The 26,217-nt window shown below is 37.5% G+C and overlaps 1 long non-coding RNA gene and 1 pseudogene across 1 annotated transcript; both read right to left on the bottom strand.

Annotated features, from left to right (window-relative positions):
- Positions 1 to 3,580: 3,580 nt before the first annotated feature.
- LOC140236236 (uncharacterized) lies at positions 3,581 to 26,217 on the bottom strand. The gene is made up of 3 exons (XR_011901766.1): positions 26,111 to 26,217; positions 24,704 to 24,857; positions 3,581 to 3,611 (listed from the first exon to the last, which is right to left on the bottom strand). It is a non-coding gene; the product is annotated as an uncharacterized lncRNA (long non-coding RNA).
- On the bottom strand, positions 20,153 to 23,659 carry LOC140236257 (uncharacterized; annotated as a pseudogene).

Genomic DNA, 26,217 nt, shown 5'->3' with positions numbered 1-26,217 from the left:
AGAGATTTTCCCCAGTGGTGGGGAGGAGAAAAATCTCTTTGGGCTACTCGCAGTAATGGTCCGACTTGTTACAACGCGCGCATCAAAAACCTCTTTGGCGCGCATGCAAAATTAGTGTGCGCCTCTCAAGCACCTCTAAAAACAATCAAAGACGCTCGATATTGAGTAAACAACAACAAAAACTTCAAAGACCGCGTGTCTCAGCAACTGAGGTGATGTGCGTATACTAGTAGGCTTGAGGACCGCGCGCTGTCCATTTGTTTTGTACAGGATTAGCACGCACTTTCCTGTCTGCTCATCAAGGCCTCGTTTGGTACCCGTAGTATAGAGTACTGATGAACATGGCGATCACGAACTGTGTGTAAATTGTCAGAAATATTGGTCGAGTTTTCCCTGAGACCGAGTTAGTCTGGAGCCTTCTGGAATAAAAGTCGGTCTACCGACTTTTATTATTTTTCTCAAAATACTCCAAAACGACTCATCATTCCGGCAAACCGCGTCAGCCAGGTAAGTTTCTTTGTAGACTCTTTCGATATATTGCAAGCAAATATGAAATGGTGCCAGACGGGTTCTCAGGCCCTTACCAGAACTTTGTTTTCACTTTAAGCTTGTTTTATTTACGTGCATTATATAATACAGATTGAATTTTATCATGTTGGCAATATTCATCGAATTATCTGTTGGGATAATAAGTAGACACCACAGAACAATTGGCATGAACACGTAGGAGGCATTTATTAAAACGAGCATCACTTTATTGTTCCAATATTGATTCATGGCTGTTACTAGAAATATTCAATTTGTATACATTTTAACCATCACGATGAATAGTACTCCTCTCCTAATTTTCTCTCATTACGATTGGCCCAATATTTACCATTTGTGATTCAAAAGCGTCGATTACCACTGGCGGTCGAGCGGTTGTACGACTCACCCCCAGGGCTCATGGCGGACAAGGTGTGAGTGTGACCACCTGACTAGCTTTAGTATCCTGATGAAAGTCACTGAACACCAGGTGAGGAAAGTAAGAATAAACAATCAATATGCAGGGTTTTTTATAACTCTCAAATGCTGTGATATTAATCATTCAATCCCTCTCTGTCCATCTCATTTCCCTGTCCTAGCCTCTTCCTTTTATTCCTCCAACGATATCGTTTTCCACATTGTTTCAGATATGTATGTAATATCTGTAATATCAGCATGTTATCAATGATCAAATGGTGCAATGGTACATACTGTAGACCAATTTAGCATAACCACTTTATATTGGTATATTGATGCCGTTGTTTGTACATTTTTAATATTTTTTTAGTGATATACATCTACAAGCGTTCTTTTTAGTGAACACTCTTAACTATCATGGTATCCCTCTTTTTGTTTACAATGACGAAGTGTTCATTGTTGTTTTAGTCGCTATAATACCATTCGTCCATATGAACAGTTTGTTTGCAAAAACCGATAAGTCCATATTTGCCAAATGGAGATATTTGCGATTAAAGGTCAAGAAAAATAAAGAGAATAATAAGAAAATTTTTGCTTCTTTAGACCATAACTTCAAAAATATACCTTTATATGTAGTGACCAGTATATCATTTAAAAGGTATCATTTTGTACTTTATGACAGAGATCGTACTTCAAAATCTTCACAAATTGACTTATCGGTTTTTGCAAACAAACCTTTCATATACTTTGCATTATATTCAGTTTGTTTGTCCCTCCAAACTGTTTGAAAATTCAATCGATAAACGCATCACCTTGTATTTTGTGTTTCCTTTTATTGATAGAAAATGTACAATTGAATTGAACTGAAATTGAATTGAATGTATATGCGTATGTGTGTGTGTTTGCGTGTTTATCTTTCTTTGCGGTGTTTGTTTGTTTCTTTGTTTGTTTGTTTGTTACATTTGTCACTCAAAGGATAGTTAATCTAAATTGAATTGAATGTAAATACGTGTGTGTGTTTGCGTGTTTATCTTTCTTTGCGGTTTTTATGTTTGTTTCTTTGTTTGTTTGTTTTTTTTACCTTTGTCACTCAAAGGATAGTTAATCTATAATTCGTTAAAAGCATGCATAACGTGTGGATTTCTTTTCTAGGTGTAGCTATAAGAATAGGTAGCAAATCACTGTCGTTAAACATTAAGATATTAACTAGTTCAATGCTTAAATAGTATCTTCCAAGGTGTTGTTTTTGTTTTTGTTTTTTTTTTTTGCCTCAAATGGAAATTCAACCTTAAGTAGATGTTTTGACTTATACATAATTGATATCAATGAAAGTCTTTATGTATATTTGTACAAATTACAAAAAAAAAAAAATACAACACCACGGATAAATCGTCAATTTGCTGTTACGAAAATGGATTAACAATAATTTGTTTGACTCTGCCGTTGGCACGTGCTTTTGATTTTTATTCTATTTGAATACAGCTACCTAATGTCCATGACAACGTGCTATCGATACTGACATACATCGGTTGCTCAGTGACTATCGTCTGTGCTATTTTGACGACAGTGTTGTTCCTTTGCTTACGGTATGTTAACCTTATCGCAACAGAAGACAAGACTACTGTAGTATCATTTCTAGTGACAACGGACTCTTTTGAGACAGCGGTGCTTTGGAGGTTATAGATTGAGAGGCGAACAGATCCTATTTCTCTATACACATTGTTTGCTTTCGATTTTGAAGAATAATGAAAAAAATAAATCATATTATTATATGAAGCAAATGATTTCAACGAAAATTGCCAGAAATGTGTTTCGTACCATTATTCGGTGTATTCAAATTATGACATTCTGACTTGGTCTACAAATCTATACGTTCATGCAAGTAACTGACAAATGAAAATGTATATTGATGTTATGTGCACGATATATCTACTTTTGGTTTGTTTTATTGAAGATTAATGAAGGAAGAGAGGATTATTCACACCATGCTACTATGTTCATTAGCCTGTGGGCAGCTCGTCTTTCTTCTTGGCATCGACAAGACGAATAATTGGGTAAGTCACTTCAAAACTGGTGAACATTCGCGCATTGCTCTTGATTTGTTTTCCCTATATTTGACCGGGTGCCCGTTTCATACAAATCATCTGCCGAACTACAAAATACTACACATCGTTTAACACATTCGTCGCTGGGGCGACAAGACCTCGTATCTACAAAATGTCAAATGTTCAGGAGAGCAAAAAACATGGCACCCAAAGCACTGTATCAACTGGATAGACATTCCTTTGACAAGCCGTGGTGGCTTCATATTTGGGGAAAGACATCTAGGATTTGGACAGGACATCACTTAACTTTTTATCTGACCACTAATCCAAAAAAGTCTTTTTCACCAAAATGGCAAATATCACCCCAGCAACATTTAATGGCACGATGATTACCTAATATGATAAACGTGATACATAATACACGGACATAATAATTTCTTTTTATTATTATGGTCACAAAACTTTACCTCTACTGAATCCATGTCGCAGATTGTATGCAAAGTGGTGGCAATCCTCATTCAGTACTTTATGACGTCAGGCTTCAGCTGGATGCTGATTGAAGCTATCTACCTGTATCGTCACGTGATCCTAGTCTTCTCCACCAGTCCGCGACTTGCTTATTACCTAATTTGTGGATGGGGTGAGATTCCTTTATTTTCAACATTTTGGATGTAAAAGTTTGACCTGGCAAAGGCATTTTTGATTAAATGATTACTTGTTAGTTTATTGTATATCGGAAAATAATCATGTCTGTCTTGGGCATGTTGGGAGTTACTACAAAATGAACTTCCAATCAATTTGTGTTTTTTTTTTTGTGTGTGTGTGTGTATCTGACAATAGAATAGGAAAAAAACAATATTACATTCATAGTAGCATAATCACAACCTTTAAATCATAAATATATCAATGAGGTCAAAGGAATCGACGATACACTGTGTTTCCAAATATTTAAAGAGGAAGAAGAAGAAAAAATGAAGGGCTTGCCGTCTTTAAGCACGTGCTTCATTTGATGACAGCCTCAGAATCAAATAAAAGTAAATTTTCGTCATTCTACCCCTTGACACGTTAACAATGAACTACTCCAAGCCACAAAGTAACTAAATGTTGGATTTTACAGGTCAATGGGTTCAAACGAAGCATACTCTGTAAAAGAAATAGCCTGCGTGTAGTATTTAAGACGTCTGGATACTCGCCGGAATAATCGATTGTTGTGTTGTATTTTAATTTCATTTTCATTGTGATGAATAAAAAAGAATACTTATATCTATGCATTTTACGTGATATTTATTCTACTTTTCCCTCCCTTTTCTTTGATATGTAGGCGTACCTGCAATCATTGTTGGCATTACACTGGGGGCCGCTTACAATGATATACCAAGCAGTAATTTGTAAGTGAGCTTTGATATCAAAACCAGTCGTGAGATATGTTCAATTGTATTTTTGTTTGGCGATATGGGTTTTATTAGGTTACTTGTCATATTCCTTTAATAGAAGTTGTATTCGTGAATAGTTGGCAAGGTTTGATTGTAAATCATTTGTTCAGGAAACATGTCATATCTTTCAATATGTCTAAACCTAAAAAAAAAAAAAAATGTTTTTGAAAGGTCAAGTCAGATTTCATAATGAAATATTGCATAGGATGCTGCAATCAACGGCAATCCCCTGCCAAGTGTGCTAGTCAGGTTCTATTCACGAACGATATAATGTGTGAGCGTGTCTTCAAAAGGTCGAAGAGACATCTGGGCTCTGTTTTATGAGGAGTTAAAATCAATTATACAGTTGATTTCAACTGTAAGTCAATGGCAACATGTGTGGTAAGGAAATTTAAAATCTATTTCATCTCTTGATAAAATGGGGCCAAGGGCCCTGTTTTATAAGGAGTTATAATTGATTATAATATAGTTGATTTCTATCATAATTCTACTATGGTAGTCTGCGTGTTTAAGGAAATTTATTATCGATCATATCTGTTGATAAAATGGGGTCCTGATTTTGATATCATCTTGTTGTGATTATCGTATGTTCAAAGACTGTTCGTGCTTATGCAGATTTATTCATCTAGGAGGCATAAATGCAATTTACTGACTTTGTTTTTGTTTTTGGTGTAGTTTTTTTTCCCCTCTTTTTTGGGGGCGGTTATGAGTCGCTTGAGACGATGCATATCTATTCAGATTGCACTCAGATTTTACGTAAGATAAACTATCAGCGTTAAATGTTTTCATGTTTTAGCTGCTGGCTATCGATCGATGGAGGTGGTATTTATGCTTTCGTCGGTCCCGCCCTGGGAATCATTGTCGTGAGTATTATTCTTAAATTCAATTGTTTCTCTTTTTCCCATGTATTATAGATTGGAAGATTCAAATATTTCATTTGCTTTGAGAAAGAAAGGATCCCACGTACGATATTCACTATCAATATGATTAGGCATTTCTCATGGTTCATTTTTATTCTTTTGCCCATTAGGAGTTCACCCCAACTGTAGATTTGAAAAGGCATCAAGACGTTCCATTGGTTAATCAGTACGTTCAGACTTTGATAACTTAGATGAAAATCAAAAGAGAACTCTTCATGGTGCGTAATGTTAAGTGGTGAATGGAAGTAATCTAAGCATAGATGATACGCTGGTCAATGACATCTTCATATCTGGAAGGAGCATTTATTTTGCAAACATATAAGAAACATTATATTGACAGGTATTTTAATGTTTTAATTAAAAAATACCTTCTCTGCATGGTGTATCCATGTAAACATTAGCCATTAACATTTTTCGGTTGATTTGATACGTACTGCCATAAAAATGATTGTATTTTCCACAATACATACGATAAAACTTTCTTGCTCTCTTAAAGGTACTTTGCTGTAGTAACACAATAGTAATGTAGTCTTCTTTTTTATCCTGTTTGCAGATAAATATTGTTCTGTTGTCCATTGTTCTTCGGGAAATCAACAAAATCATCGACAAAGACATAACTAAGATAGAAGTTTCGAAAGCAAAGTAAGTTCTTCGCTCTTATGCCAGCACAACAATTTACAACTTCAACAAAACCCCTCTCTAAAGTCATTATGAGAAAATATTCTAAGTAGGTACACAGCAGCTGGAATTTTAGAAACATTTTCTGAAATATTTATGGAAGTTTATATCATTAAAAGCCATATCTTCAAAATTATTCGATATCATCTGAGAGAAAAGAGGTTCAAGGCCGAAATTGATAGAGGTTGGTAAAAATACTTTCATCTCTTAAACTTCTTGTGACATTTGGATGTGTATAAACTAGGCACAAGGTATAGTTAGACATAAATCAAGGTATTTGGCATTGAGATTCGATTCAATTCAATTCAACTTTTTTTCATTTCCATTAGATAAACATGAAAAAATGTATACAATACATGAACAGAACATATCTGTAATAATTTGAAAAACATACATTAATAAAATACATGTGATCATGTGTAACAACATAATCTCATGTTAAGGTATATACATTGTACACTATGCATGTACAAGAATGGGAATGGAAATGGAGGATCCCACTAAAGAGCCAAGCTTGTACGATATGGGACCCTCAGAAATACATAAGGGATAATAACAATCTAGATATTGATCGCAAAACGAACCCCCAAGAAAAAAGGAACTGATGCATGGAGTTAGAATAACCTAGACAGCAAGATTTGCATGGTTTTAATACCCAACATCGAGTTATTCGAATCTTTGTTAAGTTTTATCAGCAGTTTTTTGTTTTGTTTTGTTTTTATCTATTGTCACCTTCTTCACAAAATGTATTTATTTTGTATGATCGATATGTTTGTACAGGGGTGACAGTTCATCCATAAACTCTTTCTTTCGAGTGTAATCTAGAATTTGTTTCTACTTTGCTGTTTTCTTAAAGGGCAACTGCAAAGGCACTGATTGTCTTTCTTCCGGTGATGGGGGCGCCCTGGGTCTTTGGTGTTCTCGCTATAAACGGTGATACCGTCTTATTTGATTATCTCTTCACGGCATGCAATAGCTTCCAAGTAAGTCTCATACATGGTTTCACATTCATGTTGGTATAATATGTTCATATGGCTTTTATTTCATAGGATGGTCTAATTTCGTCAAGATTGTGAAGTAGCAAAGTGCGGGAGCAATAATTATAAAAAAAGAACTAGAAAGCTTTCTTTCTTCATGTTCATCGATTTTAAGAAATGACAGGGCATTTTTATGCCAAAATCTAGTGAAATGTATGCTAATAGGATAAATTTGCACCCTATTTTAGTTTTCATCACCCATTCATTCAATGGACGAAAGGTATGGTGAAAATGATGGTTACATTTGAATACGCCCTCTTTTTGACATGCAGGGTCTAATGATCTGTCTCATCCACACAGTGGGAAATAAAGAGGTACGTATCGGATGCACATTATAAGCTCTAAGACGCCCACGAGTTGTGCATGCTACAAGGTGGATACTAGGCATATTTAATGTATATGATATATAAGTACTCTATTACTATAATACTATATGATATCGGCCCACGAACAAGCCATACATTGTATCCTGTATCGAGCCATGGTTGAGAGACTAGATAATAGTTTCAGGAATGTGATTTTGTCATAGCGTTTACTTTTTATTATACATATCATGAACAGATAATCTTATCTTTAAGGGACAGCAGTTGTTTAAAACCCTTTCCCATAGGCCTATCACCATCACCATCAGTTCCATAGGAATGCCAGGGTTTCCATAATATCTTGAGTAGGAATATCTTGTGCAACGATATTAAGCTGTTCGCAGGATTTGAATTCGGGATATCCGTTTGAAGTTAAGAGCGTTTCTCACTATACAACAGGGAAATTAAGCCCGGTCGTTTTGTAAATCTATCTTCCAGTTCCGGTCCCGATGTTGCCCAAAGAAGAGGAAGGTTGGTCCGTATGACGTCGGTGCCAGCCGCTCCGGACGCGATACTGTAACAGTCAGTACCACGGAAAATACGGAAATCGTACCGCTTACTCCAACGGGAACGAAGACAGGGCAAAACATCGAATACATATGACAACAAGCTCTCAAAGATTCCGGACCATCATGGTTTGAACATTATGTACTGTAAATGATGAACATTTGTCCCTAAAGTCACTGAGAGTTTCAATATAGAGGGAAGGGACGAATCATGACGGCTTAAATGTTACATCATGAAGCTTGAGATAACCACAAACATTTTTTGGAAGATACCATTTGAGGCTGCCGCTTAGCTACTCCCTGTGGAAACGAGAATCGCAACCGAGCAGGCTAGGAATCAATATGTGTTTGTTTTTTGCTTTTGTTTCTTTTCTTTTTTGGCGCCCCATCAGTCCTTAACTGCTCAGTAGAAGAAAAGGACGAAAACACTAGGGTTTAAGTGATCACACCAATAATTTAAGTGGTAGAGATTAATATTCATATTGAATGTCCGATCCTAACGAAGGAAAGTTTAAGATCAAAAAGCATCTATAATTCAATTACTGACTGAATTACTCACTAATTTTAAAAAAAAAAAAAATGTAATTTAGTGTAGCTGTGTGTGTGTCTGTGTGTGTCAGTGTGTGTCTGTGTTTTCGTCACCTCGTAAATGTTACATTGAACATTGACATTGACATTTCCATTCTTGATTCTTTCTTCAGAAATCTATGGACTTGGTCCAAAAATTTTAAATACTGTCGTTGGTATCCCTGGTGAGATAATTTACGAAACCAGCTGAAATCATCGGCACACATATTTGCATAATGAATTCAATCTATAATGTGTTTAACCTCGCTGAAATGTGAAACAGCAATAAACTAGGTTCTCTATTAGGCATAATACTGAACAGTACGTTCAACGAAGCTATCTGAACTTAATCTGTTGGACATGTTGAAGATGAGCCGTAAGAATACTTGGGCAGGTGTGTATGGGAAATACCTGTTATAGCAGATTACACAATGTTATACACATTTTTTTTTTCTACGTCGGATGTTCTTAATCATTGTAATGATTATAGTAGCTGTCATTGTCAATATTATCGTATTGTCATTATCATTACCAATGTTAATAATGTGTTACCATCCTTGGCTGCACCATTTAAGTGGTCCACAATACCTTTGAATAGTGTTTTCGTGGGATTTTACGAAAATACATGGGTCGAGGGAAATCTATATGTCACCAGAAATAAGCGAAATACAAGTGTATGTTAATTACTAGTAAGTTCATAAATAGATTTTTTAGGTTTCCCTTTTCAATATGAAATTACGGATCAAAACACTTCATACATCACGATAAATGCTTTACATAAATACGTGATTGTGAAAATTGATTATTGTACAAGTCATAAGCGGTTGTGAATATAAACATATGTTTATGTGTTATCCTGCTGAAGCTGTCCAAAGAGCAAAGAAAGACAATATTTTATTCCACAATATTGATTTTAACGAAATAGAATAAAAGCAACCAAAAGCAAGCAAGAATTCATAACTTGCTGTCTCACCGATAAGTTTTTAAATAGAGAATTCGATTTTTCGTGAATGTGAGAAAAAGAAATTCTAATATAGTGAGTGCGAACGAAAGGTGAAAACATTCTTTAGTGAAATAAATTAAGGACATAACAATTTCACGCTAGGAACTTCTTTAAAGGACACCTTTAACCCTATAAAGCCCAAGGAGGGGGGCACATTGTGCCCCCCACCAGATTTTCGTTTGCCACTCCTTCGCCATTAATCCGATTTCAACCAAATTTGATGACTTTTCCTAAAATCTTATATTTTTAGTTATTTTGATTCCTTCACCCAAGTTATGCCTCTAATATAATTAGTTTATCATATTATCAATTTGCAATCTCAAAATTCCAGTATTATGCAAATATGAAATATCATAACTATACATGTACCCATCCCAAACATTTCATCTTAGGTCTCATAATGTATCACTGTGTTGATATGAATAGCGCCCCCATGTGGTGACCTTGAGAAATTTCAACCATAACAAATAATAAGATTCCACTTGCTTATCATTTGTGGCAAATATGAAAATGATTGGGCTATAATAAGACATATATAATGGGGATAAAGAAATTATACAGAAAAATGTTTTTAGCGTAATTCCTATGTATTTCTTTATATTTTGGTGAATAGCGCCCTCCATGGGTGACCGTGTGAAAATTCAAACATACGATTATGTAGAGTATGAGTTACTCTACCCACGTGCCAAATATGACGATGATACATCGAAGAATAAAAAAGTTATATAGGGGCACAATGTGCCCCCCCCCCCCCCCTTGGGCCTGCGAGGGGTCAAAATAGCTTGGGCTTAATAGGGTTAAAGGGGAATTCAAGGCAATCGTTTGTAGTATATTTCACATCATGTCCATAAATCGATAACTCAATGTTTGGATTTTTGTTATTTCTTGTGGTCCTTGAGCAGAGAACCAATACTCTGTAAAATCCAAAAACAAATTACACTGAACAAGGCTGATGATTCACCTTATAAATGCGTGAGTGGGGGATCATCGTAACAATTGCATGAGTAGGAGGCTCACTTTCAGAAATTCAGCAATGTCATTCCATTACAATACCGTTTACGTAACAAGGTAACCTGTGTAGAATTTATATTACCTTCTTTTGCTCTGCTTCCTTGAATCAACGCACATACACGTACCTTCTTATGGTGAATCTGCTATATCTTTGTATATTTTTTTTTTCTGTCTTAAAATTATTGTGGACACCCAGTGGTTATTGAAATAATTCATAGACGCTCGCGCGCACACACACACACACACACACATATGATATATATTTTATATATGATAGCCCCTTTAACATATATCAAGATGCGTTCATGCTCAACTTTTCGGGGCCATTACAAGCGTTTTGAAACGTGATTTGCTCGAGCCCTTGTCTGTGCCTGTTAGTAAGGGCATACATGTAATGCATACTGCACATAACCAGACATGTTAATGCTTGAAGAGCTCACTGCAATACAATACGGTTATGTAAACATTTTTTTTTCGAAAAAAAGAAGGACTCATACAGCCCACACGTGTATCAGTAAATAATTGTAATGATAACATTCTGTATTAGACATGCTTAACACATACGCAGTTGAAACATTCAATGCACATGCACGAGTGTTCAGTCCAAAACTTCCGAGAAAGCACCCCATCTGACTGCCTCTGTTTATGGTCGACGACGCAATCACAAACGCTCTCTCCCAAGCTCAAAAAAGTGATCATAAACATTGTTCTCAAATGGGTTTTGGATCACCTCTCTGACCTGGCGTTCCAAAACGCTGATTCTGGCTTCGGAAATTGTGCATAAACGCACCCGTAGAGACATGGAGAGGTATCCTGGGAAATTATGTGTTCGAATAGGAATTCACATTATCGTCCGCCCTTCAACAAACATTATGATTACAAAGGGAAGTTTCGGTCAAAAGATTCTCAACGCCAACTCCAAAAGAAGCGCCACGAAGCGATACGTTTCAAGTTTGATGGAGAACAAGAGACCCGGGGGTCACGCGCTCACCTGATTATCGCAAGTTCACCTTCCATGCATTCTTGCAGACTCTTACCTGAGAATACTGGAAACTTATGGTGGGGGTAGCTTTGAGAATGGGGGCATGGTGTCCATTTACATATTCCATCACACTGGTAAAAATACCTGCAAAGTACACAGTACTTTATGGAATGTTGGATTACGCAGCTTGGGAAAAAAAGACTTAAAGCCCTATCACTTTTGATTAGAACTAGAGAAAAATAATATTGCATATTCATTAATAAAGGAGGTTTGGACCCCCTGGGACTCCCAAGGAAAGCATGGTACCCATTCAAACATTTTGAGATCTTATCCCTATGGGAATGCCACTTGACAAGTTATGTTCTTTTCAGCAAGAAGAGGAAAATAGAGAAAAATAATATTGCATATTCATTAATATAGGAGGTTTGGACTCCCTGGGACTCCCAAGGAAAGCATGGTACCCATTCAAACACTTTGAGATCTTATCCCTATGGGAATGCCACTTGACAAGTTATGTTCTTTTCAGCAAGAAGAGGAAAATTTAGGCCCGCATTTGGATCCCCATCCCATCCCGCTTCCTTAGATCCCACGGGGGGGGGGGGGGGTGGGGGCACCCCTGATTCTCCCATAAACAAACTTGAAACAACAGTCATTAATATACTGACTCATTGTATTAACTTAGCTCAATCACTTCCGGTTCTACAGAAAATCTGTAAAGATTCCTTACAGGAGGGGGTGGGACCCCTGGGACCCCCCAGATTGGGCATGGTGCCCATTTGATGGAATTGAGATTCTATCCCCCTAGGGATGCCACCTGCCAAGTTTGGTGAAAATTAGTGATAGGGTTTTCAAGAAAAAGATGAAAATGTACAATTTCGGTCCAAATTCAGGCCCCCCTGCCCCCCCCCCCCCCCCAGGTGGGGCATGGTGCCCATTTGATAGGAATGAGATTCTTTCCCCCTAGGGATGCTACCTGCCAACTTTGGTGAAAATTCATAATGGCATTTTCAAGAAAAAGATGAAAAATAATGTACAATTTAGGCCCCATTAGGACCCCTCCCCTGAATCCCAAGGGGGGCACCCCTCATTCCGCCATGAACAAACTTGAAACTACAGTCATCAATGTACTAATTCATAGTATTAACTTATAACTGGTTCTAGAGAAGAAGATTTTGTAAGATTCCTTAATTATGAGGGGTTTGGGCTCCTCTGCGGGCCCCCAGGTGGGGTATGGTGCCCACTTGAACAAATTTAGATTCTATACCCCTAGGGATGCTACTTGCCAAGCTTGGTGAAAATCGGTCTAGGGGTTCTCAAGAAGAAGATGAAAATGTAAAAGTTTACGCACGACGGAGGACGGACGACGGACGACGCACGACGGACGCCGGACGAAGAGCGATCGCAATAGCTCACTTGAACCTTTGGCTCAGGTGAGCTAAAAATTAATGATTGTGGTTAGACAACGCTGATTTTTGTTAGTGCACGAGGGCTACTAACACAAGGAAAAGTAGAAATTACGCGGTGCGTAACATATGTCCCCGCCGGAAGTAGCATTTTGTAACAAAATGTGCAATATAGGTAAAAAATCAAGGTCAAAGGTCAAAGAAGTCAAAGGTCAAAATTCTGTGTAAAAGTTTTGAAGCCCTCACCTAGTGCTATCACATAAAGCAAACGGAATCGAAATTGGGTTAGAAATGGCGAAGGAGTAGCATTTTGTAGCCAATGTACAAAATAGGTCAAAAATCAAGGTCAAAGGTCAAAGAAGACAAAGGTCAAAATTCTGTGTAGAAGTTTTGAAGCCCTCACCTAGTGCTATCACATAAAGCAAACGGAATCGAAATCGGGTTAGAAATGGCGAAGGAGTAGCATTCTGTAGCAAAATGCACAATATAGGTCAAAAATCAAGGTCAAAGGTCAAAGAAGTCAAAGGTCAAAATTCTGTGTAGAAGTTTTGAAGCCCTCAACTAGTGCCATCATATAAAGCAAACGGAATCGAAATCGGGTTAAAAATGGCGAAGGAGTAGCATTTCGTAGCAACATGTACAATATAGGTCAAAAATCAAGGTAAAAGGTCAAAGAAGTCAAAGGTCAAAATTCTGTGTAGAAGTTTTGAAGCCCTCACCTAGTGCTATCACATAAAGCAAACGGAATCGAAATCGGGTTAGAAATGGCGAAGGAGTAGCATTTTGTAGCAAAATGTACAATATAGGTCAAAAAATCAAGGTCAAAGGTCAAAGAAGTCAAAGGTCAAAATTCTGTGTAGAAGTTTTGAAGCCCTCACCTAGTGCCATCACATAAAGCAAACGGAATCGAAATCGGGTTAGAAATGGCGAAGGAGTAGCATTTTGTAGCAAAATGTACAATATAGGTCAAAGGTCAAGGTCAAAGGTCACGACTGAAATTCTGTGTACAAGTTTCAAAGCTCCCATGTAGTGCTATCATATAAAGCAAACAGAATCAAAATTGGCTCATAAATGACAGAGAAGTAGCAAATTGAAGATTTTGATCACACACGGACGCACACACGGACACACGGACGGACACACGGACGGACACACGGACGGACGGACGGACACACGGACACACACACGTACGGAGCCCGTTTCATAGTCCCCTGCTCGAACTCGTTCGGCGGGGACAAAAAGAGCTGAGAATTAAAGGAGGTCATGTGATTTATTCCCTATTCACTTGCTTACGTTATCATATTTCAGTGATAAACATGGCTTCCAACACACGCTTTCGGATCCTTATCTAGACAGGAAACAACATTCACCTCGCACTAAGTTTGAACCTCGATTAATATCCAAAATAGTTTTAGCACTACTTCTTTTCGCCTACATAGAAGGACTAGTGATTACTTGTTAAGTAGTTTTGGCCTTCGTAGTCCCGTTTGGAGTCCCGTCTAGCTACATCGAACGACAGTACCTGGTGATCAGCATTTGTCGCCGGTGCCGACCTACAATTACTGCTACAGAGACTTGGTTGGAATCTCTTAAAGTTTGGATAACACATAATGTGGATGAAAGTCATAGTCGTTCTGGTCGCTGCTGTAGCCGCGCGCCATATATTCAACCTAGCGTGAGTACTGTCAATATCAAAAACCAATATCTTTCCTCTTTGGTTTCTTTCCTTTTCGCTTATAACATGTTTGTGTGTATATTATTCTGTTTTTGTAGACAGTACGATGTTGTTTTTTTTAATCACTTTGTATAAGTTATCTCTAATGAATGCAGAACTATAGGAGAAGAAATTAAAGAGGTTTCAGGCAAAAGATTGTGGAATGTTATACAATGTATTTCGCAAGCATACACGAAGGGGGCTCTTATTTGACAATTTTGGATATTGCAATAGCTCTATAGATGTTTAAAGTTTGTTGTATATATAGAAATACACCGAAAGAATATTATTGGGTTTTTTATTTTTGTTTTTGTTTTGGTTTTTTTTTCGTTGTTGTTGTTTTTTAGTTTTTTGCTTAGACGACACTGTAGATAGTCAGTGATAGTAATATTCTTCGTGTAGTGACCTTCTTGGTTATACCTGTCATAGCGATGGAAGGTGGGATCTAGGGCATTTATCCCCTGGACAATTACCCTAGACCCTAATTCCCCTGACCGTAACCCGAATCCAGAACCTAATCCTAACCCTAATCCAACCTTTAACCCTAAACATAACATTAACCCTAATTTTTACTCTAACCTCATCACTAGCCAGTATTCATCCGGAAGACAATATTGTCCATGGGGTAATTGCCCTGATACGAGAGAGATGTGCGTGTTTAGATCCCTTTCTTCATTCATTTCATGGGTTTATTCTCCCTTCTAACTGTTTTTCTTGACATTAAATGCCATTGTGTTATCTGTTGTAGCTAAAATATTGTGTAATTTGCTGATTTGTGCATTTTTCTCTTGACTTTTTTTTTGCTTGTGTAAGAATGTTGGGGTTTTTTTCCCATGCCGTTTTATTGATATTTTTAAGTTGTATTTTCTCTATACTTTAACCTCTAGATAATTTCGGTTATTAGATTATGTTTTGGGGCTTTTTTTTTTCGAGTAGTCCACGTCATACAAGATCCGTTTTTAAGATACTCACGCTCCTCAATAACTAGATCTACTTTTGTCGCCATCGCAGATAATGTGTGTTCATTGGTTATTTTGTATACTTTACAAAATCGCGGGACACTGTTATTTGTATACTTTTTTGTTGTTGTTGGATGGAAATGAAGTGTAATTTAATTCAACTCAATTCAATCTATTCATTTTTATTTTTTCTTAACAAAACAAAACAGAGAAGAAATGGAATTTTATCATACATTCGACTGTCCAAAGGATAATTAATGATAGTTTACAAATAAAGATATGGGCATTTCCACAGTAAATGGGCAGTTTTAGGTTGGCAAAAATATGAAAAATTAAATTTGTCTTCAGAGTATCCATATTTCAGAGTTGGGTTGCCTAATACCTGTATTGAATATTTGTAAGTAGGAAAAGATAACTTTGTATTCAAATAGAGCTTGAGAGGGTGTGTAAGACAGACATGTGTTATAGCTATGGGGCGAACGCGTGTAACACATGGAGTAGGACAGAAATATTGGAAGGATGGATTCCTCATACAAAGAATACAAATATTGATTTAAAATAATCTGACACTGTTTATTGCACTAATACATTATAAGAATAATTTAGGTTGTCCATAATTGTGAAAACATTCATTATTAGTGTCATTTCGAAGTGTGTATTCATGATTAGTGCAAGAAAATTTGTGCATTATATCCCGAAGGTGAGATCGTGTTTGTACTGATGTCCTCCATACTTGGGCAAACTGTTGTCATATTCATATTTGTGTGGGTGCATGTGTGTGAGAGAGGAAACGCCAAAGCTTTATTGGCAAAGAGTTTCTTAAAATTCCAAAGTACATGATAGGACATGTATCACTGCATTAATGGCGAACATATGTAAAACAAGAGTAGGACAGAAACTCGAACTTTACAGAGCTTTTTAATTTCTAAGGTATACATTACACTCACGTTCTCCAATGCGGTATTTCAGTCATCACATCATAAACTCAATCAACACACAGGCTCTGGAAACAAGAATTCAAATTTGCATCGTTCGATCACCTTAATGCCCATCAGCCACAATAAGAAATATAAAGCAGTTAATATGACAACTCATTTCAATGTGAGCAGAAACTTTTATTTGATAGAAAAACAGTTAAATCCATTCATTTCAATTTACATTCGTTAGAAAATGAACAGTTGTAACAGTCATTGAGGAAAGACATAATCCTTCTAGGGAATCAACAAAGAATAACACTTTCTGAAATGTTCAGGTATTGTCAGACAACTCTCAACTGTAAATCCCAGAAAAAAAAAAAAAAAAAAAAAACACCCTTTACTTATGTGCCTGCTCATTCAATACATATTTATATGGTGTATAGGGCCTATAGGTAAAACTGAAATTTCAGTCATTACATCTCAAACTCAATCAACATACAGGTTCTGTATTGCATTGTTCACTGAATTTTTCTATCATCTTTATGTCCTTCGGCCAAAGTTTGAAACATAAAGGATTTCATGTACTGTGTAGCAACAACTGTTTTCACAGAATAACACTTGATGAAATGTTCAGGTACTGTCAGAAAACTCTTACTTTACAACCTATGAGGTGATTTGTAAACTAGAGAACTATTAAACTAAAAGTATGGTTTTCTTATCAAATGTGCCTGCTCATTCCATACATATTTACATATATGGCGGATAGAGCTTAAAGGTAGGGGATACCTTTTACAGACCTCTCAAAATGCAGCAAAATGCAGCAACACTCCTAGCACACAAATCAGTAAGACATACTGGCCCAGATATCTGGAATAGACTTCCACTTGAATTACGTAACATGAAGTCTATTCATTCATTTAAAAAAGCAGTAAAGAAAATGTATAGAAACACTTGATGACTCATTCTTTGTTCATTCATTATGTTTCTTTCTCTCCGAGTCTCTGCACGTGCGGATGCACCTGCAGTATACTGTCCTCCTCTGATCCACTGGGATTCATTCCTTCTCTGTTGTTCATTATTCATGTTATTTCGGGCAAATCATGGTTCACTATAACGTCATGCCCTGAAAGGGCACGTAGAAATTTATGATGTGTACATAGATGATTGCTTTTTGTCTTCTTCTCTTTTTCTCTCTTTCTCATTCAATGTAACTTTTACAAGACAAAAGCAACACTTATTATGTGAATACATCACTGTCATTTACTAGTATAAATACAGTATGTGAATGTATGTATGTGTCTAAGTATAGAGGTACGTCGAGTTGATCTGGCGAGACTAGTTTCCGGAGGTATTTATCATCTTCTCCCCTTCCTTTCTTCTTCTTCTTCTCTCTCTCTCTCTCTCTCTCCCTCTCCCTAACCCTTATTCCACGAGCATCATGTTGGACCCTCTTGTTTTTCTTCACTATAATGTTATTTGTTATCCGTTGCCAAACAGTCAAGCGTTGTGCTTATTATTGGCAATCGTTCTGTATGCAAATTATTAACACATTACTCATGTAATTATACTACAGATGTATTGCATAATTGATGAAAATGATAAAAATTGTATAAAGTATACTACCGGTATTTTGTACCTTGTTAATGAAATTGCAGAAAGTTGATGTATTTGAAAAAAAAAATGGCATACAGAGAATAAATAAATCAAATCAAATCAAATCAAATCAAAATATTAAATATGAACCTCAGGGGACTTGTTTAGGCCACTGCTGAGAAATTTGGAAGTCAACAGTTATCTACAATTTGAATAATGCACAAAACTCAACTACTCAGTAGTTCTGTGTGTCAGCCACACTTAAGCCTTTTTGTTGCAGTCTTCTGTATTTTTTTCATTTATAAACACAAATCTTAAAGTATAAGAGCTGATGTAATAACATATAGAGTGTGTGGCAAGAATGTATATAGAAATGATTGTAAGTTTTGATGAACTTTCTTCACAAAATATACATGTTGGACACACATGCAGTGCATGGGTCTGCAAAGGTAGCCTAGTAATGTACTGGAATTTACGGTGAGCCCCGAAAAAATTCAATTCAAAATCTAACGGTCAATAAAAATGTACTAAATGTTACCTTCCACTTTCAATACTTTATGGGAGTTTCTAAAATGATACTCTCTTCAACATACCACTGTATGTATATATACAACTCTTCATTTAAGGCATGCAAATGGGATTCCCTACCTTTAAGCAGGAACTTCGGTATCTCAAATTCAATCAACATACAACAGGCTCTGTAAACATGAATTAAAACTTGCATTGTTCATTGAATTTTTCTATCACCTTAATGTCCATTGGCCAAAGTTTAAAACATAAAGCCGTTCATGTACAGTGTAGCAACATAAAGCAGTCATGATACCAACTGTTTTCAAGGAATGACATTTTCCGAATTATTCCTGCACTGTCAAAAAGCTCTTGTTAACTTTAAAACCAATGAGGCGATTCGCAAATTAGAGAACAAAACACATTTTCTTATGTGCCTGCCCATTCGATGGTGTATCGGGCCTTCAGTTAAAACTGAAATTTCAGTCATCACATCTCAAACTCAATCAACATACAGGCTCTGTAAACATGAATCAAAACTTGCAATGTTCATTCTTCTATCACGTTAATGTCTGCGGCCAAAATTTGAAACATAAAACCGTTCATGTACAGTGAAATAACAACTGTTTTCACAGAATAACACTTGGCGAAATGTTCAGGTACTGTCAGAAAACTCTTACTTTACAACCATGAGGTGATTTGTAAATTAGAGAACTAAGTATGTTTTTCTTATCAAATGTGCCTGCTCATTCGATACATATTTACATATCTGGCGGATAGGGCCTAAACAGGAATGTCAGTATCTCAAATTCAATCAACATACAGGCTCTGTAGACAAGAATTTAGATTATATTGTTTGTTTTTCTATTGCCTTAACGTCACTCAGCCGTAACGAGAAACATAAAGCAGTTATCATACCAACAACTGTTTTCAAAGAACTGACACTTTCCGAATTGTTCCTGTACTGTCAACACACTCTTAGCTTTACAGCCGATGACGTGATTTGTAAATTACAGAGCAAAGCATCCTTTTCTATGTGCCTGCTCATTCAAATACAAATTCATATGGTGTTTCGGGCCAAAATTTCAGTCATCACATCTCAAATTCAATCCACACACAGGTTCTGTAGACGAGAATTAAACTTGCATTGTTCATTCTTATATCACCTTAATGCTCACCAGCCACAGTAAGAAACATAAAGCAGTTAATGTACCAACAAGTGTTTTCAGAGAATAACAATTTCTGAAATGTTCAGATACATGTAGTGCCAGAAAAGTCTTTAACTTTACAAACCATGGCATGATTCGTATATTACAAAAAAAAGCACCCTTTTACAAGTGTTTGCTTGCCCATTCGATACATATTTATATGGTGCATAGGGCCTAGAGTTAAAACTGAAATTTCAGTCATTACATCTCCAACTCAATATCAATATACATGCTCTGTAAACAAGAATTCTTCTGTGGCCTTAATGTCCATCGGCCACAGTATAAACATAAAGATGTTAGTTAACAGTGTTACAACTGTTTTCAAAAAACATTTGCTGAAATGTACCAGTATTGTCAGACAACTCTTACTGCACAACCTATGAGGTGATTTGTAAATGAGAGAACAAAGCAAGCTTTCCTTATCAAATGTGCCTGCCAATTCGACATCACCTTAATGTTCATCAGCCAGAGTAAGAAACAAAGCAGTTAATGTAACAACAACTGTTTTTGTATTCAATTGTATCCCTGTTTATACCTTGCGTAAAGGGATGGCAACGTGTTGGTGGAGGTTATGATTCAGCTTTAACTTTTTGAAATAGCATACAATTCTAAAAGGCATTCAAAGCTTGTTTTAATGAAAATCGGTTTCAAAGAGTCTGAGATATCCAAAGAGAAAGTTACATAAATAAAAGTCGAGACCTATCTTCTTTCGGATAACATTGTTTAACTCTGTTTTTAAATAGCTCAGTTATTTGAAGACCAATTTTCATTAAATAAACTTTGAATTCCTTGTAGAGCTGTATGCTCTTAAACATTTCATAAGTGGTTTCTTAGTACACTGTATCTTGCAAAACTTAAAGGGGCCCTGAAATCCAAATGCGTGTTGATTTATGATACCCTCAACTTCACTTTTGCGGTGAAACGAATATCTAGAAACATTCCATATATTTCTAACGATTTTTTCTTCTATTTTTCTTCAGATTACATGGGAACGCCCACAAAAAAAAAAATCCTTCCAAACCAATGAATATTGATATTCTTGAGATGACCTCATCTGTCAATCATTGCTAAAGTACTGAAATGTTTAACAAAATACATTGGAATGCACCTCCCCCTCCACTCAGCATAACTTGCATGTTCCCTCGCCATGTCTTTTGTTAGTCACATTAATATGACAGAACAAACATTCTGTATTAATCACGGAGCTGCTTTATACAATGTGTCCAATAACTTACTTCTCCGATGAAGTCCCTGCTCTTTGAGCCCTTTCCAATTGGAATTTCGACTTTCACAAAATCTCCGCGGCAGTACCTCACTGAGGAATTGGACGTATGCAGTGGTCTCGTTGACACCTGGACGACCTCTTCTGTGACTGTCACATCGACATGAATTCTAGCGGAAACCTCAGAGGCCTGAAGAGACAAGGGTTCAACTGTATTGATATCTGGGGAAAGGGCATCAGGAGCCTCAGGGACCTGGACAAAGGAGGATTCAACTGAATTGATATCTGGCACCAGCAAGTCATCCTCTGATACCTGGCCAGAAAGTGGGTCGGCAGGAGTCACATCAACCTCCGGTACAGTAGCTGTTACAGGTTGCTCAGAAGTCATCTCTCGGGTCTGGGATCCATGAACAGGATCTACTGCAGCTTTCTTTGAGACCCGAACGATCTTCTCAACCCAGGGATCAACGATGTTCTTGTTCAGGCATGTCTCACCTGCAAGACATCAAGGGCAAAAGCAAGAAAATCGTCTTGCTTTCAGGACATATTATGGCTCAATGCCTACTACAGCATGAATCCGCCGCACCCCTGAAATTGTATCCTCATCCGTGCGTGAGGCTCTTTCACGGTTGATATCTCCTGTTTCGCAGAGAAGGAATGTCCTCCTCGAATGAACACAGTGCCCATCCTTTGTTGCTGCTCTACTCAGCTTTGGTTCACATGCATTCAGAAAGCTGTGGCTGTCTGTAACTACAACGTATGTGTTTGCTTTGACCACGTTTCGAACCACATGCTTAACTACACCTCCTTCTCCATCACACAGATTTTTGCCATGTCTGCTTCCAAAGAAGTGGCGCTCAACGGTATCGAAGGGCAACTCTCGTGTCCCAAATGACACATCTGTCAGTGGCGTCCTTGACTTGTACTGCACCCCGCAAACCATCCGAAAACTGGATAAGGTGATTAGCTTTGGGAGCTCTTTCATGGAGGTGGTCAGACACCATTCGAACGAAGTGGTTGACTGCATGGTGATCATGTTTGTTATCATCTGTGACGACGATAACTGCCTCTCTGATGCGTGATGAAGTGTAGTCACACTTTGCATTTTCACAGTTATAGTACAAGACGAAAGGGTGAACTGTAACCTGGCTCTGGTACCAGTGGGCACTTTGTACCTCTTCTTGCATGATGCAGGTATAGTTCTCCGCGAAGTCAGTGACCATGGTGGATGGAGGACAAGAACTGATGATGGCAAACTGCTTTTGCTGCCACTTAGCTTCAAAAAGATGACAGGGGTATGCCACCAATTCTATCTTCAGTTCATCAACCAGAGCTTTCAGGTACTCACTTATTTCTGTTAGGACAACTCTCTTTTTCCCAGGGGCATATGTTATACTGCTCCACTTCTTCCACTTCATCATTCTTTGATTCTCAGGATCCTTCTGTAGGATAGCATCGACTACATGGTCTAGTTTTACTACCCCACACTCACTGCACTCCCGATCGATGCACTCCAGATTTCTCCCTTCACAAAGTGTGAGGTCAGATAGCTGATAGCGATTGGTGATTTGATTCTCCTCAATCAATCCCTGTTCAGGGTCTGTAGCTTGAGATCGATGTTGGTACATATCTCGCACAGGCATTGCTCTAACTGGGCCTTCTTGTGAAGGAGGATGATGTTTGGCCTTAGCTTTGCGAATGATGATTTTCCAACCTTCACCTCTGGATTCTCTTTGCGAAACTCTTGTCTAGTATGTTCCACAGTATTTTGCAGAACATACCCGGTTGCTCGTCTCTCAAAACGGACTTCCGGTTTGGTACACACATCGCTACGTCTGGTCGCTTCAGGAACTTGTGTACTCTTGATTGAGTTTCAGCAGAGATTGCATCCGATTGCCTATTCCTGCCTAGCATTCCCAGTCTCCGCATTTTGCTGTACTTCATCAAAATCCGTCCAGACACTCCTAGGTGTTATGGTATTCTCTTCCTTAATCCATGCTTATCATCAAGAAACACTGTAAGTTCAGAGATGAATGGCTTGCGGATCGATCTGTTTGATGTGCTGAGAGTTTTCTTCACTGCCTGAAGAATGTCTCCATATCTTTTCCTCTTGCTTTAATAGCTTCCTGCTCTGCTTTTTCTTTCCTCCTCTTTTCGACTGCAAGCTTCCTCTTGCCCTCTTGTCTTTTTCCTCCATTTTCTTTGCCTTCACCTCTCTTTTATGAGCAGCATCCTGCTCACGCACTCTTCTTTTTTTCTGTGCAGACATGGTTTGTCGATATTTCCTTTTGTACTCTCTCCACTTTGCTCTCTGTCTCTCCCGATTTTCTGCCTGGGAGCGTGTAGTGACGGGTCTTGCTTTTGATCTCTTGCCAACATGTCTCTTTTCTCTCACCTTCCTCATCCTTAACTTTGCTTGTTCAGCTGCTCTCTTTCTCTTTTCTTCTGACATGTTCTTCCGATACTCCCTTGCACGTGCAGCAGCCTTCTGTCGATATTCTGCATGTGCAACAGGATCTTCCGGTAACTTTGCTCTCCTTTTCCTCATTCTTTTGGCATCCTTACTCAACGCAGGTGTTGATATTTTGCTTGGTGATGATTGTGTACCCACACATTGAGTAGCAGAGCGGAACCTTATTTTCAATGGCATATCTGGAGGTAGGTCGTATACTCAGCAGCTAACAAAGATCTTATATCAATGCTACAAACTGATCTAAGTGGAATGACCCGGAGGAGAAGGATTCATCTCAACACACAGAGATTCAGCACCTATATTATTTCTACCTCACTACAAAGACCACCAATGGGACTACCAACAACTGACAACAGCGGAAAATCTCTACCCTCTGCCTTCAAAACATCCAAGTCCTGCATGCAACTTGATGCAGGAATCGTCACCACATCTCTGCATTAAATAAAGTGATTTTAAAAAGTAAGAAATAACGATAATTCTACAGAAGGGATTGCATAAATTGGAGACACTGGAAACAAATGAGATTTCAAATAGTAATTGTAGTCATAGTTGGATATTCGTTCAGCGTATAGCTACAGTGGGCAACAGAACCCCACCGACGAGTACTTCCTCCCACTTCTGATGAATACTAGTACACTTTTTTGCCTGGCACTAATATCATACGTTAAACTGCTTATTGCTGAAGAAAAGTAGTACTATGTTCTATTCAAATTCATTTGCACTTGTGACATTTTCAATTTTGAAAATATATGACTTTTCTTTTTTAAATTGGTGAGTGTTGTCTCAAGAGTGTGGTTCATGACAGCTTCCAGATTGAATATTGGAGTCAATATGATGCACAATATGTCTAATTCTGAGCAATGTACCACCCACCGCTAAAACTCCTCTAGCCATAACACTACACTCATCTTTCTGTAGCATTTACTTTTCATCATTCCAATGTCTTCAATTTAGGCGCAGTTTGTAGTTTTTATTGTTCCATGTAGAATTTGACACTTAAATTACAAATTGCGTACATTATATATACGATGTCAATATCCATGTTTGACATTCCTATTTACAAAGAGTAAGAACTGAAATATAAAGAATCCCCAAACTTTTAACTTTTTATGGAGTGATTAATAGATTTCCAAGTTTTTTTACTTCTTCAGCTGTCTACCATTGCATATTTATCTGTGCTGCTAGTCATGAAAGGATGCTGCAAACAAACTGAGGTCATACCTGATGTGACAGTAGTTGGATCACAGATGTGTGCATAGCTGTTAACAAGCTGCTGATTCCTTGATCGTCTCTGAGAACGAAGCTTGAAAATCATCAGCAATGACATACTGCTGGTCCATCGATGGTCGTTAAGGACAAGGCGCATACACAGTACCTGTAATCCGTGGCAAGTGTCACAACTCTGGTCCATCGATCGTCGTTAAAGATAATGTAAAGTTTTGGTACCTCAAAAGTTTCCCTGAGTTTCCTTGTCTTAGTTTGTGTTTCAGGTTAAAGTACCTTTCATATAACTAACACTGTGAGAATTACTCGCCCCAAAGTGCTGTCATGTCTTAGTAATCATGCAATAATGGTTTCGTACCAGAGCAGAGCGGGCTCTGAAAAATTCGAACGAGCCATTAGTTTGACTCGATGCGGTACCGCGACAATCAGTATACGTGTATACGAAACCATTATTGCATGATTACTAAGACATGACAGCACTTTGGGGCGAGTAAGTCTCACAGTGTCAGTTATATGGAAGGTACTTTAACCTGAAACACAAACTAAGACAAGGAAACTCAGGGAAACTTTTGAAGTACCGGTACCAAAACTTTATATTATCTTTAAGGACAGTCAACGCAGACCACAAGTGATGACATGCAGCTTGTCCATCGAATATTGTGGAGGACAACGCTTTATGGCTGTCACAATAGCAGGGTACCAGTAGCCCTCTGACGATTATTGGCATGAACTGCTGAGACAATCTTGAATGATGGCATACTACCGGCTACTAGTATGAGTTCATAGTTTGGATATCATTCGTGCAAACTCGTCATGACTCTATGAAATACAGTAGACTCTTATAACCAAAAAAAACAAAAATGCAATTTGAGGAGAAAAAAAAAATGTAACTGTAGACAACAAAGTACAATGTATATGTAACCACCTCATTTGGAAGAGCTGTAAGATATTTTACAATTGTATATACTCATTCAAATACATCTAAAGATAAAATATTTTCAATAAATTTTGAATGCCGGCATCATAGAAATTTGAAGGAGGCTGTGAGTTATCACTATCTTTCAAAGGTAATGTGTAATATTTGTTTTCTGCTGTAGAAAGCAATTCAGTATCAACACCTCTGCACTATGGTTGCTCTCGTAAAACACTTTTCTGTGTGAATTATTTGGTCATGTATACAATATTTATGAACTTTGGGAAATAAATGCAGAGTAGTTCTGTACATAAAAGCAATGTATGTTTTATCATTTAAAAATAGATGTTGGCACCCTTGATGTAGCAATCTCCAATTGATCAACCCACCTAGCAACTTTCTTGCCAAAGTACATGTATTAAAAAAAAAAGAAAAAAAAAGAAGAAGATAGGTGTAATTGATAGCACTTTCATGAAAATATGCATACACACCTTATCACTGGAAAGCAGACAGGCTAGGAATGATGAAGAGATGCTCTGGACACTCGGAGATAAAGAAAAAATCACCACCACAAGCTGTAGAACAGGGCAATGCAGCT

The sequence above is a fragment of the Diadema setosum genome, chromosome 12 (assembly GCF_964275005.1).
Source record: "Diadema setosum chromosome 12, eeDiaSeto1, whole genome shotgun sequence".
In the NCBI taxonomy this organism is placed as follows: Eukaryota; Metazoa; Echinodermata; class Echinoidea; order Diadematoida; family Diadematidae; genus Diadema; species Diadema setosum.
This window is presented reverse-complemented; position numbering and strand designations above follow the sequence as displayed.